We start from the raw sequence: 15,821 nt of genomic DNA on the forward strand, positions 1-15,821 counted from the left end.
CAAATATTATTCCAAACATTTTTTGAAAGAGGAAATTTGTTTTCTGATATCAAATCATCCAAGAAGAATAGTTGAGATAGGCCAGTTTTCCATCAGGATAATTTATTAGGTTTCCACCACCCATTACTAACTTTGCACTTAATTGCCTGTGTTGGTTTCTCAATACTAAACATGAAAAAGTAGGTTTCCTCTTGTAATTGTAGAACTGAGCGTGCAAGCCGTCAACTCCTGGTGCTTTCAACGGTGCCATCCCCTGAACTGCCTCCCTCACTTCTTCATCAGTTATAGGAGACATTAATGTCCAAGTCTTCTTATCTTGCTTTAGGAAACATGCCTCTGACCGTGTCATCATGGCTGGCCGTTCCCGAACAAGTTAAAAGTTTACGGAAGAAGCTTATTGCTAGCCTCCTCAGCTCATCTTGCTCGGAACACCATTTATCCTCCGAGCATTAGTATCGTGCTAACCCTTATTCGACCCCGGGTGCAAGCGTCGTGTTCTTATCTCCTTATAAATTCCAAACTCTCTTCTCTTGTTCCAATATCGTATCCAGCTCCGATTTAAGATGGCGTTCTAATTCAACAAGTAAGGTGGAGGATGAGTTTTGTAATGCTCTATCAACTCCCCTGAGCCTCGCTATCAATTCATTCATCTCCTTTCCCATAAGACATAGGTCTATGGTTGTATCCCAGCCTATCTAAATGTCGGATGATTGAACTAAGAAGTAAACAGTCCCAACCATCATTCCTTAATAAAAATATAAAAAAATATTTTATGATAACTAATTAATTATAATTTTATATAAAATATTTAAAAAAAACTTAAACTCTAAATGCATTATAATAAAAAAATATTTTAAATGGAACAGTAGTATGCCATGGAAGAACTACAATTTTTAGCCAATTATGAGATCAAACTGACATTTTATCAAAATTTAGGAACTAAATAAATATTTTATCTAAAACTTAATAACCAAATTAAATATTAATCTTTTTTAATGTGTCACATCATCGAAGTAATATGAGTTAGTAATAGAGTGATCAAATTATAATAAATCGATATTGTAAGTGATGTAAATATATATTTTTTTCAAAACAGGTGATGTGAGTTGCAGGTTTGCCAAATCATTTTTTACAGCTATGACTCAAGCACCGGTTGACATAGGCCCGATATTCAACATTAGGATCTCTCCCTTGGCCAGCTTCGACACCTTTCCTTGCCTCTCTGAGCAGCATTAGCGGGTAGGTCCAAAAATTATCGTTCAAAAATTTAATTATGATATCCCTCCATTCAAATCGTCATCTATCGGAGTAAGTCTCAGCAATTCCTCACACAAGCTTTTCTAGTTCCCAAGGGCCACACCGGTAATAGTCATTCCGTTAATAAGCAGCTCAAGATGGAATGTAACATCTTGAAGGGTAATAGTCGCCTCCCACAAAGAAAATGAAATGTGTGCGTCTCCAGTCTCCACCATTCTAGCAATGCGTTTATCAATGAATGAAGCAACTTCATACCACCAATTATAGTGCTAGCTTAACCAAAACCGGTTTCGTGCAAATATGGAAGAATATCGACATGAGGTCTCGGGAAACGGATGATATAACACGTCAACAAACGTTCATATCCCTTCAAATAAATAAATAAATAAATTACTAATTTATTCGAAATAAATGAATAAAGAAATAAATAAATGATTCGAAATAAATAAATAATTTAAAATAAATAATAAATAATCAAACACATGCTTTTGATTAAGCTTCGGTAATCCCTCCATAAAAATCGTATAAGAGAGAAAATAAGAGAGATTTTTTGGAAGAATATGTGAGGAATTCAGTGGTGGGAGTCCAAATTTATAGCCATCCTCGCACCATCTCGAAGCGAGGTAAGTAATATCTCGTTTTTTCTATAGTGCGAGGTTAGGAAATTTATTCAGATTTCAATTTTTAAACTTATCATTTTCTTTACGATAAATTCCACCGTGACGGTTCAATATCTCGTAAATCTTATGTTTTGCGTAACACGAGGTCATTAATATCAATATTAAATAACATTATGCGAAAGTACCTCGCTTGTTGTACAACGTGAGACATTACTATACTTTTCTTAGGATGCGAGATAATTATACGTGAACAGTTTAGAATTATTTTTCTAATAAATTTGAGAAGAGATTACTGTTAAAAAAATAATTTATGGGTTTTTTTTATTTAATAACTCCCCTAGCTGGCCATTGTATTAAAAACACTTCCTTTTTCCCTTAAAAATCCACCGACTAAAATACAACCATTTATTTAATTACGTATTTATTTTTACATTGTTGTTGTCATCATCGTTTCTTCCATTCATTAAAATATTTATATTTAAGGGACATCACTTAAATACTTCTTAAATTGTTGTGCATATAAACCTTTTGGTGCGAAGTTGTTGACAGTTTAATAAAAGGGTAAATTATGGTTTTAGTACTTATCAATTTTGATATATTTTAGTACCTAAATTTTTAATTATTTTTAAAATCATACCTAAAGTTTAATTTTTATTTCATTTTAATATATCACCGTTAAAAACTTTTATGTTTGTTTCATTTGAGTATCCTCGTTCGAAATTTAACATTAACTTTTGAAAGAATTGAAAGTTTAGGTACTAAACGATTTAAGTTTTACGACGAGTGCTAAAATGAAAACTAAACTAAACATTATGAATGATTTTGAAAAATTAAAAGTTTAAGTATTAAAACGGACCAAAACTGATAATTTATGTATTAAATATGTAGTTTACCCTAGTAATAATAACATTAGTTTATGAATATTGCAATTTGACTTTAAATATATTTGATGTAATAAATTAAGTTAATTTAAAATCATAAAAATATTTCTTGCAAGTAATTTCTTTGTAAAAAATCTATATTTTGACGTTGGGTGAATTTTTTTTAATTTGCCTTATATTTAGAATATATAAATGCTCTACTTTAAGAACGGTTAAACTCATATTCGTTTAAATACTTAATAATAATTATATTAATAAAATTAAAATTCAATTAATAAAATAATAAAAGTTGATAATTCTCTGAGGTGAGAGAAAATTGAATACTCAAAATGGATAGTTGGGTTTTATCGAAACATAGGACACTGTTCACCCCTCCAAGCCGAGCTATGGGCGTCGCTTGATAGACTCAAAATGGCGTGGGATCGTGGCATAAGAAATATCAAGGTGAAACTTGACAACAAAGAAGCAATGAAGACGCTTAATGGCTATCCATGTAACACCTCAATCTATGAGTTAAAATGTCATATGATATTTATAAAAGTGGTCTAATTAACATTTTAGTTATCAAAGAATTTTGAGAAGGTTGAGGACTCTAAGTATAATTGTACATTTCTTTGAGTTTAGAGAATTCTAGAATTCACGTGAATTCTATCAATTATTTAGTGATGTGAATTTATTTATTATTATTAATTTTATAATATGAAAAATAGAGACCACAAGTGGGGATAATTGTCCTTTATTTTATGATTTCTACAGAATAATGGTGGTGGTTGCATTAAAATAAATGATTTTCTAGGCTTTTAAGATCTCTATTTTTCTGCTTGATTTTCTTCAACTTTTTTCACGAAAGAGGCAAGTCTCCGAACAAGAAAAGAGGAAAAAAAAGGACGGAGTTTTTGAAGGAAAAGAAATCAAGAAGAATTTAGAGAGGTTTCAAAAGAGGATAGGCGTAGTGCTTCTGAAGAGAATAAAACATTATCAATTTATAGGTTATCAGTTAAGTAACGATTATGCGAGACAGAATAAAAATTCGATGAATGTAAGTAATTTTGAGTTACTTCTTCACAAATTTATCGTAATTGATAGATCTTTCCAGTAATCCTCATGTTTTATATTATAACAGATCTATCGAAATAGATTCTATTTATTTCCAAAGCATGATGTACAATTCCATCCAACAGGGGTGATACGGATCACGGATGCTGGTTCGAGATTATGCCCTCGACTTTTAAACTTCGAGGCGAGTCTTATTTCAAGTATGCTATTGATTTTCACCCATCATAGTTTCTGGTTTTCGTTCGGGTAATCCTATAGAAGGTTCAGCCGTGAAGCTGCTCTTTTCGTTTGGCTTTGGCAATCGAACATATAATTGTGGCTTATACAGCCAGTTGCAGAGGAAGAAATAAGGAAATGAAAGAACTGGGAAAGGAAGGATTAAAAAAATGATTTTATATCCCAACAGTAAAGTCACGTGAAAGTTAGCTAGGAAAAAAACAAGGAAAAAATCGTAGGCTCAGTCCTTTAAAATTGGTGAGAACTTAACCTTGTTTTATATATTTTTATCTTAAGTTAAATATTTTAAATTAATTTGAGTTAGTCCCTAATTTTAGTAATTCCAAATTATATTAAGTCCTAAAATTTTTAGTTTTAACAATTGGGTCCCCAAATTATTAGTTAGATTCTAATAAGTTATTTTTATGGCGATGAAAATTATTTGAAGTCGTATTGTACGATAGATCGTCCGTGTTCGTTAGAAAAGGATTGGAAACTAGAAATCAAGTTGGTGAGCTGGAATTCAAGAGTAAAAATTTTGGGTTTTGTTGACGTCCTGAGTTTTTTTTAGGGCCCGTTTCACCAAATTCGAACTCGGTAAGCTGTTTTTCACTGATTTATCATTCGATTTGATCTGTTTTTTTGGAATTAAGCCTTGTTTTTGATGAAATTTCTATTTTTATATATTTGAGGAATTATTGGAAGTTGAATTAAAGATCGAGGGCGTTCGAATGGAATTTATATGGTCGATCGATATGGCGCGGAAATTGAGGTAATACTTTACTACCTCTTTATGTTTTATAGAACATGTTGGTATTGGTAAATGCATGAATGGAAATGTTTGGTCTCATATGTGTTATTAATGAAGTCTACACTCGATATGAATGCGGTAGAAAGTAGGTAATTGAATATGGCTCAGATGACTATTATAAGAATTTGAGGACAACTGAAATTAAATTTCATGTTCTGGAATTAAGTGATAAAGGAATCAACCATGGATATGTAGATTATAATTTATCTCATTAAAGGTACTTGGATGATAAATTATAAGAATATTTCGATTAGGTAAAATTACGAAATTACCCCTATGTTGTAAAATGATAAGAATTGTCCCTGGAAGTGATTAATAACTTTTAAAAGACTTATTGATATGATAAAACTACAGATGTGCATAAGAAATGGTAGTTTGCCTAGAAAATTTGGATAATCAGTTTTTAACCCCGAGAGGGTTTGTGCAAGATACCAGAAGTCTGTTAAGGGAATCATTTCAAGATCAGAGAATGTTCGGAAAAGCAATTAACCATAGGATCTTTAAATTATAATTATTTTCATTAAGAGCTAATATCGAAAGTATCTGGTTAAGAAATTATGAAAATGCCCTTGAGAGGTAAAATAGTCTGAGTTGACCCTGAATGAAAAAGTACTTTGAGGATTTGTACTTAACTCGATTAAGTACGAATTTAATTGTTAAGATGTTATCTTTGTACAAAAAAATTTATGATATTGCGTTTATAAAATCTGAGAATGCACTTGACCCGAAAATATCTGAGTTATGAGTAAATATTTGAAGAACTATTTATCGGAGGGTGCTCTTTTATCAGAATTGTTTGAAGGGACTGAAATAGATGATAAACTGGAATTAAATAATAAGACTGAATGATAGGAAAAGATTTAAATACCGTAGATCTATAAAATGACCAAAATACCCCTGTAATGGAAATGACTCAAGAATATCACCAAGCTCAGGAATGGTTGGATATCCTCGAGCTCTGAAATGAATGAAATAAAACTGAACACCAAAATTACCAAAATAACCTTATGGTCTAAACTAAGTAAATATCTTGGATTAATTAAGGAATCCAAATAAGCATAGGTGTTAGTCTACCTTTAAAAGTAATGGAAAATAATTTAAGTGAGTAGATCAACCCTAAAGCTATGCCAATACCTAGATGGTATAGATATTACTTGAATGCGTGTTCGTCTTCTCAAGTTTGGCTCGATGATAAATTTTGGAAGTATTCAGCTCAGCTTAACTCTATATTGCTTTCTGTACTAAGAATTGAATGTTGGTTCCAAAAATCAACCACGCAGACCAAATTGAATGGAACGGAAGTGCAACATGTATCTGAAATTCAGGAACGCTTGAATTACTCTGGAAAATCCTGAAATAACGGGAATAGACATGTCTGCTAAATGAATTAGGTAACCTCAATGAATGAGGATTTAGTAAGTGATTTGGATAAGTCTGGAAATTCTGAAGAGTTTACATAGTGTACAATTACGATGGTTTATGATTAAAATAATCAAGTACGTCGACATTACATGATATTGTGGAAATGTAGAAATGGAATAAAGACATTGGAAGATCTATTCAGTGATGATTACGAAAATGATCTATGGACAAGAATATGTGGTATTAAAAAGTAAATACCCTGGAAGAACAATGAATTGATCAATCGACAAGCCTTAGTTTTGAGAGCTATTCATCTAAGAGTTGTTTGATAATCCGATCAATCGACATAGATTGTAAATGTCCTGAACCTTCATTCTTCCTTATCAGCTCAAGTCATATTCTGAATAATTGATGATTTCGTCAGTTATTGAACTCTTCCAATAATGATTTTGAATTTCGATATTCTATCGGTATAATGAAGATTTGTGTTCCTCTACCTGTTAATATATCCAGTGCCTCTGAATAATACCTGTAAACTCTAGTGTGTTCCATAATTACATGAATATTTTATCTGATTTATGATTTGAATTTTGTTATGGTACCTGACCTGGATTCTGATATGATATTGGCATGGATTCTGATATGATACATGACCTGGATTGTGATCTGATACTTGACTTGAATTATATTTTGATTTTTGATATATCCGTTTACGGATGGAACATGTTTTATTGGTGGTAACGTTGGAGGAAGAATACTTGGAGGCTCATCGACTTTGTGCTCAGGGCCTTACTTGCAGGCTCCTCGGCTTTGTGCTCAGGGCCTTACTGTTCGTGACGGGGTTGTATGGTTCTGGGGAACCTACACATTTTGTTCGTGACGGATGGGGTATATATATATATATGTTTTAAAAAGATCTGAAAAGTTACATGGTTTTTGGGAATACACTAGAAAACCTATTCTGATCTCCTGAACCTAGACATCCGAAATATTTCTATCTCAAATGAATATTATTTGTTACTACCTGCGATATCAATGGACCTCAGCTCAGCCTAAAAATCTATAGATATCTGAACCAATAAGGAAATATATGTTTATCTGTATCTGCACGTTCTTTAGCATCATCTGGTAGTTCTGTATTACTGAGCTTTCCGAAGCTCTCTCTATTACTCAACATTTCAGGTTAAAAGAATTGTACCACTGCAACTATCGTCATCAGTAAGGGAGTTCTTTCGGTGCTGTTTGCAGAGTACGGTACATGTGATTAGGGGGGCATGTAATTGTATTTTATTTTAATATTTAAGTATGAAAATCTATTTTATTTCTGTAAACTGATAAATCATTTTATTAGTTACATGTTTTGACAAAAGTTTTAAATTTTCCGCTATTTTTACAGTGGGTCACTCCGGTGGCCCTATTGTGACTTCCCTGATCGGATCGGGTTACCCGCATCGGTCTGGGGGGTTACATTTAGTGGTATCAAAGCTATGTCTTGAGTCAAAATTTTCAAGCTAGATCGGTCGGTCGAATGTCAAAATATGTCTGATCAATACATGCTCCTAGACTGTAATCGTACCTCTCTGAACCGGAACCCCAAGGTTGAGTACTTATTTGTAATGAGCAAATCTAAGTTTTTATCCGTTAGGACTCTATCGTTTTATAAAGGAATGCGAGTAATATCTGTTTAAATTCTTGAAAGTACCTCACGAGTCATGTAAGAGTTACTCATCTGAGAAATTACGATCCAACTTCAGAAATGAAATTGAAATAAATTAGCGCTCTATGAACTTATTCTCGTAACCAAGGCTGGATTGATTCCATAAGGATAAATCCGTTATGATTCTTTTATTGGAATTAGGGAGTGTTCTGATGAGAATGTATCTCAGCTGGTTAAGGATTAGTAGATGATTCATACTACTGTTAAAGCTATTTGAAGATATGAAAGAACTTATGAGAGTTTCTTTTCTGCAATTCTGTGACATGAATGAATTTTGAGGACGAAATTCTTTTAAGGAGGGGAGAATTGTAACACCTCAATCTATGAGTTAAAATGTCATATGATATTTATAGAAGTGGTCTAATTAAAATTTTGGTTATCAAGGAATTTTGAGAAGGTTGAAGACTCTAAGTATAATTGTACATTTCTTTGGGTTTAGAGGACTCTAGAATTCACGTGAATTCTATCCATTATTTAGTGATGTGAATTTGTTTACTATTATTAATTTTATAATATGAAAAATAGAGACCACAAGTGGGGATAGTTGTTCTTTATTTTATGATTTCTACATAATAATGGTGGTGGTTGCATTAAAATAAAGGATTTTCTAGGCTTTTAAGACCTCTATCTTTCTGCTTGATTTTATTCAGCCTTTTTCACAAAAAGGCAAGTCTCCGAACAAGAAAAGAGAAAAAAAAAGGATGGGGTTTTCAAAGGAAAAGAAATCAAGAAGAATTTAGAGAGGTTTCAAAAGAGGATAGGCGTAGTGCTTTTGAAGAGAATAAAACATTCTCAATTTATAGGCTATCGGTTAAGCAACGATTATGCGAGGCAGAATAAAAATTCGATGAATGTAAGTAATTTTGAGTTACTTCTTCACAAATTTATCGTAATCGATAGATCTTTCCAGTAATCCTCATGTTTTATATTATAACAGATCTATCGAAATAGATTCTATTTATTTCCAAAGCATGATGTACAATTCCATCCAACAGGGGTGATACGGATCACGGATGCTGGTCCGAGATTATGCCCTCGACTTTTAAACTTCGAGGCGAGTCTTATTTCAAGTATGCTATTGATTTTCACCCATCATAGTTTCTGGTTTTCGTTCGGGTAATCCTATAGAAGGTTCAGCCATGAAGCTGCTCTTTTCGTTTGGCTATGGCAATCGAACATATAATTGTGGCTTATAGAGCCAGTTGCAGAGGAAGAAATAAGGAAATGAAAGAACTGGGAAAGAAAGGATTAAAAAAATGATTTTATATCCCAATAGTAAAGTCACGTGAAAGTTAGCTTGGAAAAATAAAGGAAAAAATCGTAGGCTCAGCCTTTGAAATTGGTGAGAACTTAACCTTGTTTTACATATTTTTATCTTTAGTTAAATAGTTTAAATTAATTTGATTTAGTCCCTAATTTTAGTAATTCCAAATTATATTAAGTCCTAAAGTTTTTAGTTTTAACAATTGGGTCCCCAAATTATTAGTCAGATTCTAATAAGTTATTTTTATGGCGATGAAAATTATTTGAAGTCGTATTTGTACGATAGATCGTCCGTGTTCGTTAGAAAAGGATTGGAAACTAGAAATCAAGTTGGTGAGCTGAAATTCAAGAGTAAAAATTTTGGGTTTTGTTGGCGTCCTGAGTCCGTTTTTGGGGCCCATTTTGCCAAATTCGAACTCGATAAGCAGTTTTCACTGATTTATCATTCGGTTTGATCCGTTTTTTGGAATTAAGCTTTGTTTTTGATGAAATTTCTATTTTTATATATTTGAGGAATTATTGGAAGTTGAATTAAAGATCGAGGGCGTTCGAATGGAATTTATATGGTCGATGGATATGGCACGGAAATTGAGGTAATACTTTACTACCTCTTTATGCTTTATAGAACATGTTGGTATTGGTAAATGCATGAATGGAAATGTTTGGTCTCATATGTGTTATTAATGAATTTCTACACTCGATAAGTAGATAATTGAATATGGCTCAGAAGACTATTATAAGAATTTGTGGACAACTGGAATTAAATTTCAAGTTCTGGAATTAATTGATAAAGGAATCAACCATGGATATGTAGATTATAATTTATCTCATTAAAGGTACTTGGATGATAAATTATAAGAATATTTCGATTAGGTAAAATTATGAAATTACCCCTATATTGTAAAATGATAAGAATTGTCCCTGGAAGTGATTAATAACTCTTAAAAGACTTATTGATCTGATAAAACTACATATGTGCATAAGAAATGCTAGTTTGCCTAGAAAATTTGGATAATCAATTTTTAACCCCAAGAGGGTTTGTGTAAGATACCAGAAGTCTGTTAAGGGAATCATTTCAAGATCAGAGAATGTTCGGGAAAGCAATTAACCATAAGATCTTTAAATTATAATTATTTTCATTAAGAGCTAATATCGAAAGTACCTGGTTAAGAAATTACGAAAATGCCCTTGAGAGGTAAAATAGTCTGAGTTGACCCTGAATGAGAAAGTACTTTGAGGATTTGTACTTAACTCGATTAATTACGAATTTAATTGTTAAGATATTGTCTTTGTACAGAAAAATTTATGATATTCCGTTTGTAAAATCTGATAATGCACTTGACCCGAAAATAACTGAGTTATGAGTAAATATTTAAAGAACTATTTATCAGAGGGTGCTCTTTTATCAGAATTGTTTGAAGGGACTGAAATAGATGATAAACTGGAATTAAATAATAAGACCAGATGGTAGGAAAAGATTTAAATACCGTAGATCTGTAAAATGACCAAAATTGTAACACCCTCAACTCGTATCTGACCCGAATACGAGTTTGGGGTGTCACATTGACTTTTCAAACTTTGACTCTTAACAAAATTCAAAGAAAATTTAAAACTTTCATTAAAATAAAAGCTGTTTATTTACATAAATTGACCAAAATAACCAAAATCGATCAAAGAATGTTCGGGAAAGCAATTAACCATAAGATCTTTAAATTATAATTATTTTCATTAAGAGCTAATATCGAAAGTACCTGGTTAAGAAATTACGAAAATGCCCTTGAGAGGTAAAATAGTCTGAGTTGACCCTGAATGAAAAAGTACTTTGAGGATTTGTACTTAACTCGATTAAGTACGAATTTAATTGTTAAGATATTGTCTTTGTACAAAAAAATTCATGATATTCTGTTTGTAAAATCTGAGAATGCACTTGACCCGAAAATATCTGAGTTATGAGTAAATATTTGAAGAACTATTTATCGGATGGTGCTCTTTTATCAGAATTGTTTGAAGGGACTGAAATAGATGATAAACTGGAATTAAATAATAAGACCAGATGATAGGAAAATATTTAAATACCGTAGATCTGTAAAATGACCAAAATACCACTGTAATGGAAATGACTCAAGAATATCACCAAGCTAAGGAATGTTTGGATATCCTCGTGCTCTGAAATGAATGAAATAAAACTGAACACCAAAATTACCAAAATAACCTTATGGTCTAAACTAAGTAAATGTCTTGGATTAATTAAGGAATCCAAATAAGCATAGGTGTTGGTCTACCTTTAAAAGTAATGGAAAACAATTTAAGTAAGTAGATCAACCCTAAGGCTATGTCAATACCTGGATGGCATAGATATTACTTGAATGCGTGTTCATCTTCTCAAGTTTGGCTCGAAGATAAATTTTGGAAGTATTCAGCTCAGCTTAACTCTATATCGCATTCAGTACTAAGAATTGAACGTTGGTTCGAAATATCAACCACGAAGACCAAATTGAATGGAACAGAAGTGCAACATGTATCTGAAATTCAGGAACGCTTGAATTACTCTGGAAAATCCTGAAATAACGGGAATGGACATGTGTGCTAAATGAATTAGGTAACCTCAATGAATGAGGATTTAGTAAGTGATTTGGAAAAGTCTGGAAATTTTGAAGAGTTTACATAGTGTACAATTACGATGGTTTATGATTAATATAATCAAGTACGTCGGCATTACATGATATTGTGGAAATGTAGAAATAAAATAAAGACATTGGAAGATCTATTCAGTGATGATTACGAAAATGATCTATGGACAAGAATATGTGGTATTAAAAAGTAAATACCCTAGAAGAACAATGAATTGATCAATCGACAAGCCTTAGTTTTGGGAGCTATTCATCTAAAAGTTGTTTGATAATCCGATCAATCGACATAGACTGTAAATGTCCTGAACCTTCATTACTTCCTTATCAGCTCAAGTCATATTCTGAATAATTGATGATTTCGTCAGTTATTGAACTCTTCCAATAATGATTCTGAATTCCGATATTCTATCGGTATACTGAAGATCTGTGTTCCTCTACCTGTTAATATATCCAGTGCATCTGAATAATACCTGTAAACTCTAGTGTGTTCCCTAATTACATGAATATTTTATCTGATTTATGATTTGAATTTTGTTATGGTACCAGACCTGGATTCTGATATGATATTGGCATGGATTCTGATATGATACATGACCTGGATTCTGATCTGATACTTGACTTGAATTATGTTTTGAATTTTGATATATCCGTTTACGGATGAAACATGTTTTATTGGGGGGTAACGTTGGAGGAAGAATACTTGGAGGCTCATCGAATTTGTGCTCAGGGCCTTACTTGCAGGCTCATCGGCTTTGTGCTCAGGGCCTTACTGTTCGTGACGGGGTTGTATGGTTCTGGGGAACCTATACATTTTGTTCGTGACGGATGGGGGTATATATATATATGTTTTAAAAAGATCTGAAAAGTTACATGGTTTTTGGGAATACACTAGAAAACCTATTCTGATCTCCTGAACCTAGACATCCAAAATATTTCTATCTCAAATGAATATTATCTGTTACTACTTGCGATATCAATGGACCTCAGCTCAGCCTAAAAATCTATAGATATCTGAACCAATAAGGAAATATATGTTTATCTGTATCTGCACGTTCTTCAGCATCATCTGGTAGTTCTGTATTACTGAGCTTTCCGAAGCTCACTCTATTACTCAACATTTCAGGTTAAAAGAATTGTACCAGTGCAACTATCGTCATCAGTAAGGGAGTTCTTTCGGTGCTGTTAGCAGAGTATGGTACATGTGATTAGGGGGCATGTAATTGTATTTTATTTTAATATTTAAGTATGAAAATCTATTTTATTTCTGTATACTGATAAATCATTTTATTAGTTACATGTTTTGACAAAAGTTTTAAATTTTCCACTATTTTTACAGTGGGTCACTCCTGTGGCCATAATGTGACTTCCCTGATCGTATCGGGTTACCCGCATCGGTCTGGGGGGTTACATTTAGTGGTATCAAAGCTATATCTTGAGTCAAAATTTTCAAGCTAGATCAGCCGGTCGAATGTCAAAATATGTCTGATCAATACATGCCCCTAGACTGTAATCGTACCTCTCTGAACCGGAACCCCAAGGTTGAGTACTTATTTGTAATGAGCAAATCTAAGTTTTTATCCTTTAGGACTCTATCATTTTATAAAGGAATACGAGTAACGTCTGTTTAAATTCTTGAAAGTACCTCACGAGTCATGTAAGAGTTACTCATCTGAGAAATTACGATCCAACTTCAGAAATGAAATTGATATATATTAGCGCTCTATGAACTTATTCTCGTAACCAAGGCTGGATTGATTCCATAAGGATAAATCCGTTATTATTCTTTTGTTAGAATGAGGGAGAGTTCTGATGAGAATGTATACTCAGCTGGTTAAGGATTAGTAGATGATTCATACTACTGTTATAGCTATTTGAAGATATGAAAGAACTGATGAGAGTTTCTTTTCTGCAATTCTGTGACATGAATGAATTTTGAGAACGAAATTCTTTTAAGGAGGGGAGAATTGTAACACCTCAATCTATGAGTTAAAATGTCATATGATATTTATAAAAGTGTTCTAATTAAAATTTTGGTTATCAAGGAATTTTGAGAAGGTTGAGGAGTCTAAGTACAATTGTACATTTCTTTGGGTTTAGAGGACTCTAGAATTCACGTAAATTCTATCCATTATTTAGTGATGTGAATTTGTTTATTATTATTACTTTTATAATATGAAAAATAGAGACCACAAGTAGGGATAGTTGTTCTTTATTTTATGATTTCTACAGAATAATGGTGGTGGTTGCATTAAAATAAAGGATTTTCTAGGCTTTTAAGATCTCTATCTTTCTGCTTGATTTTATTCAACCTTTTTCACGAAAGAGGCAAGTCTCCGAACAAGAAAATAGAAAAAAAGGACGGGGTTTTCAAAGGAAAAGAAATCAAGAAGAATTTAGAGAGGTTTCAAAAGAGGATAGGCGTAGTTCTTCTGAAGAGAATAAAACATTATCAATTTATAGGCTATCGGTTAAACAACGATTATGCGAGGCAGAATAAAAATTCGATGAATGTAAGTAATTTTGAGTTACTTCTTCACAAATTTATCGTAATCGATAGATCTTTCCAGTAATCATCATGTTTTATATTATAACAGATCTATCAAAATAGATTCTATTTATTTCCAAAGCATGATGTACAATTCCATCCAACAGCGGTGATACGGATCACAGATGCTGGTCCGAGATTATACCCTCGACTTTTAAACTTCGAGGCGAGTCTTATTTCAAGTATGCTATTGATTTTCACCCATCATAGTTTCTGGTTTTCGTTCGGGTAATCCTATAGAAGGTTCAACCATGAAGCTGCTCTTTTCGTTTGGCTATGGCAATCGAACATATAATTGTGGCTTATAGAGCCAGTTGCAGAGGAAGAAATAAGGAAATGAAAGAATGGGAAAGAAAGGATTAAAAAAATGATTTTATATCCCAACAGTAAAGTCACGTGAAAGTTAGCTAGGAAAAAACAAGGAAAAAATCGTAGGCTCAGTCCTTTGAAATTGGTGAGAACTTAACCTTGTTTTACATATTTTTATCTTTAGTTAAATTAATTTGATTTAGTCCCTAATTTTAGTAATTCCAAATTATATTAAGTCCTAAAGTTTTTAGTTTTAACAATTGGGTCCCCAAATTATTAGTTAAATTCTAATAAGTTATTTTTATGGCGATGAAAATTATTTGAAGTCGTATTTGTACGATAGATCGTCCGTGTTCATTAGAAAATGATTGGAAACTAGAAATCAAGTTGGTGAGCTGGAATTCAAGAGTAAAAATTTTGGGTTTTGTTGGCGTCCTGAGTTTGTTTTTGGGGCCCGTTTCGCCAAATTCGAACTCGGTAAGCTGTTTTTCACTGATTTATCATTCGATTTGATCCATTTTTTGGAATTAAGCCTTGTTTTTGATGAAATTTCTATTTTTATATATTTGAGGAATTATTGGAAGTTGAATTAAAGATCGAGGGCGTTCGAATGGAATTTATATGGTCGATCGATATGGTACAGAAATTGAGGTAATACTTTACTACCTCTTTATGCTTTATAGAACATGTTGGTATTGGTAAATGCATGAATGAAAATGTTTGGTCTCATATGTGTTATTAATGAAGTTCTACACTCGATATGAATGCGGTATAAAGTAGGTAATTGAATATGGCTCAGATGACTATTATAAGAATTTGAGGACAACTGGAATTAAATTTCAAGTTCTGGAATTAAGTGATAAAGGAATCAACCATGGATATGTAGATTATAATTTATCTCATTAAAGGTACTTGGATGATAAATTATAAGAATATTTCGATTAGGTAAAATTATGAAATTACCCCTATGTTGTAAAATGATAAGAATTATCCCTGGAAGTGATTAATAACTCCTAAAAGACTTATTGATCTGATAAAACTACAGATGTGCATAAGAAATGCTAGTTTTCCTATAAAATTATGATAATCAATTTTTAACCCCAAGAGGGTTTGTGTAAGATACCAGAAGTCTGTTAAGGGAATCATTTCAAGAT

The sequence above is a fragment of the Hibiscus syriacus genome, unplaced genomic scaffold, assembly GCF_006381635.1.
Source record: "Hibiscus syriacus cultivar Baekdansim isolate YM2019G1 unplaced genomic scaffold, ASM638163v2 tig00000778_pilon, whole genome shotgun sequence".
In the NCBI taxonomy this organism is placed as follows: Eukaryota; Viridiplantae; Streptophyta; class Magnoliopsida; order Malvales; family Malvaceae; genus Hibiscus; species Hibiscus syriacus.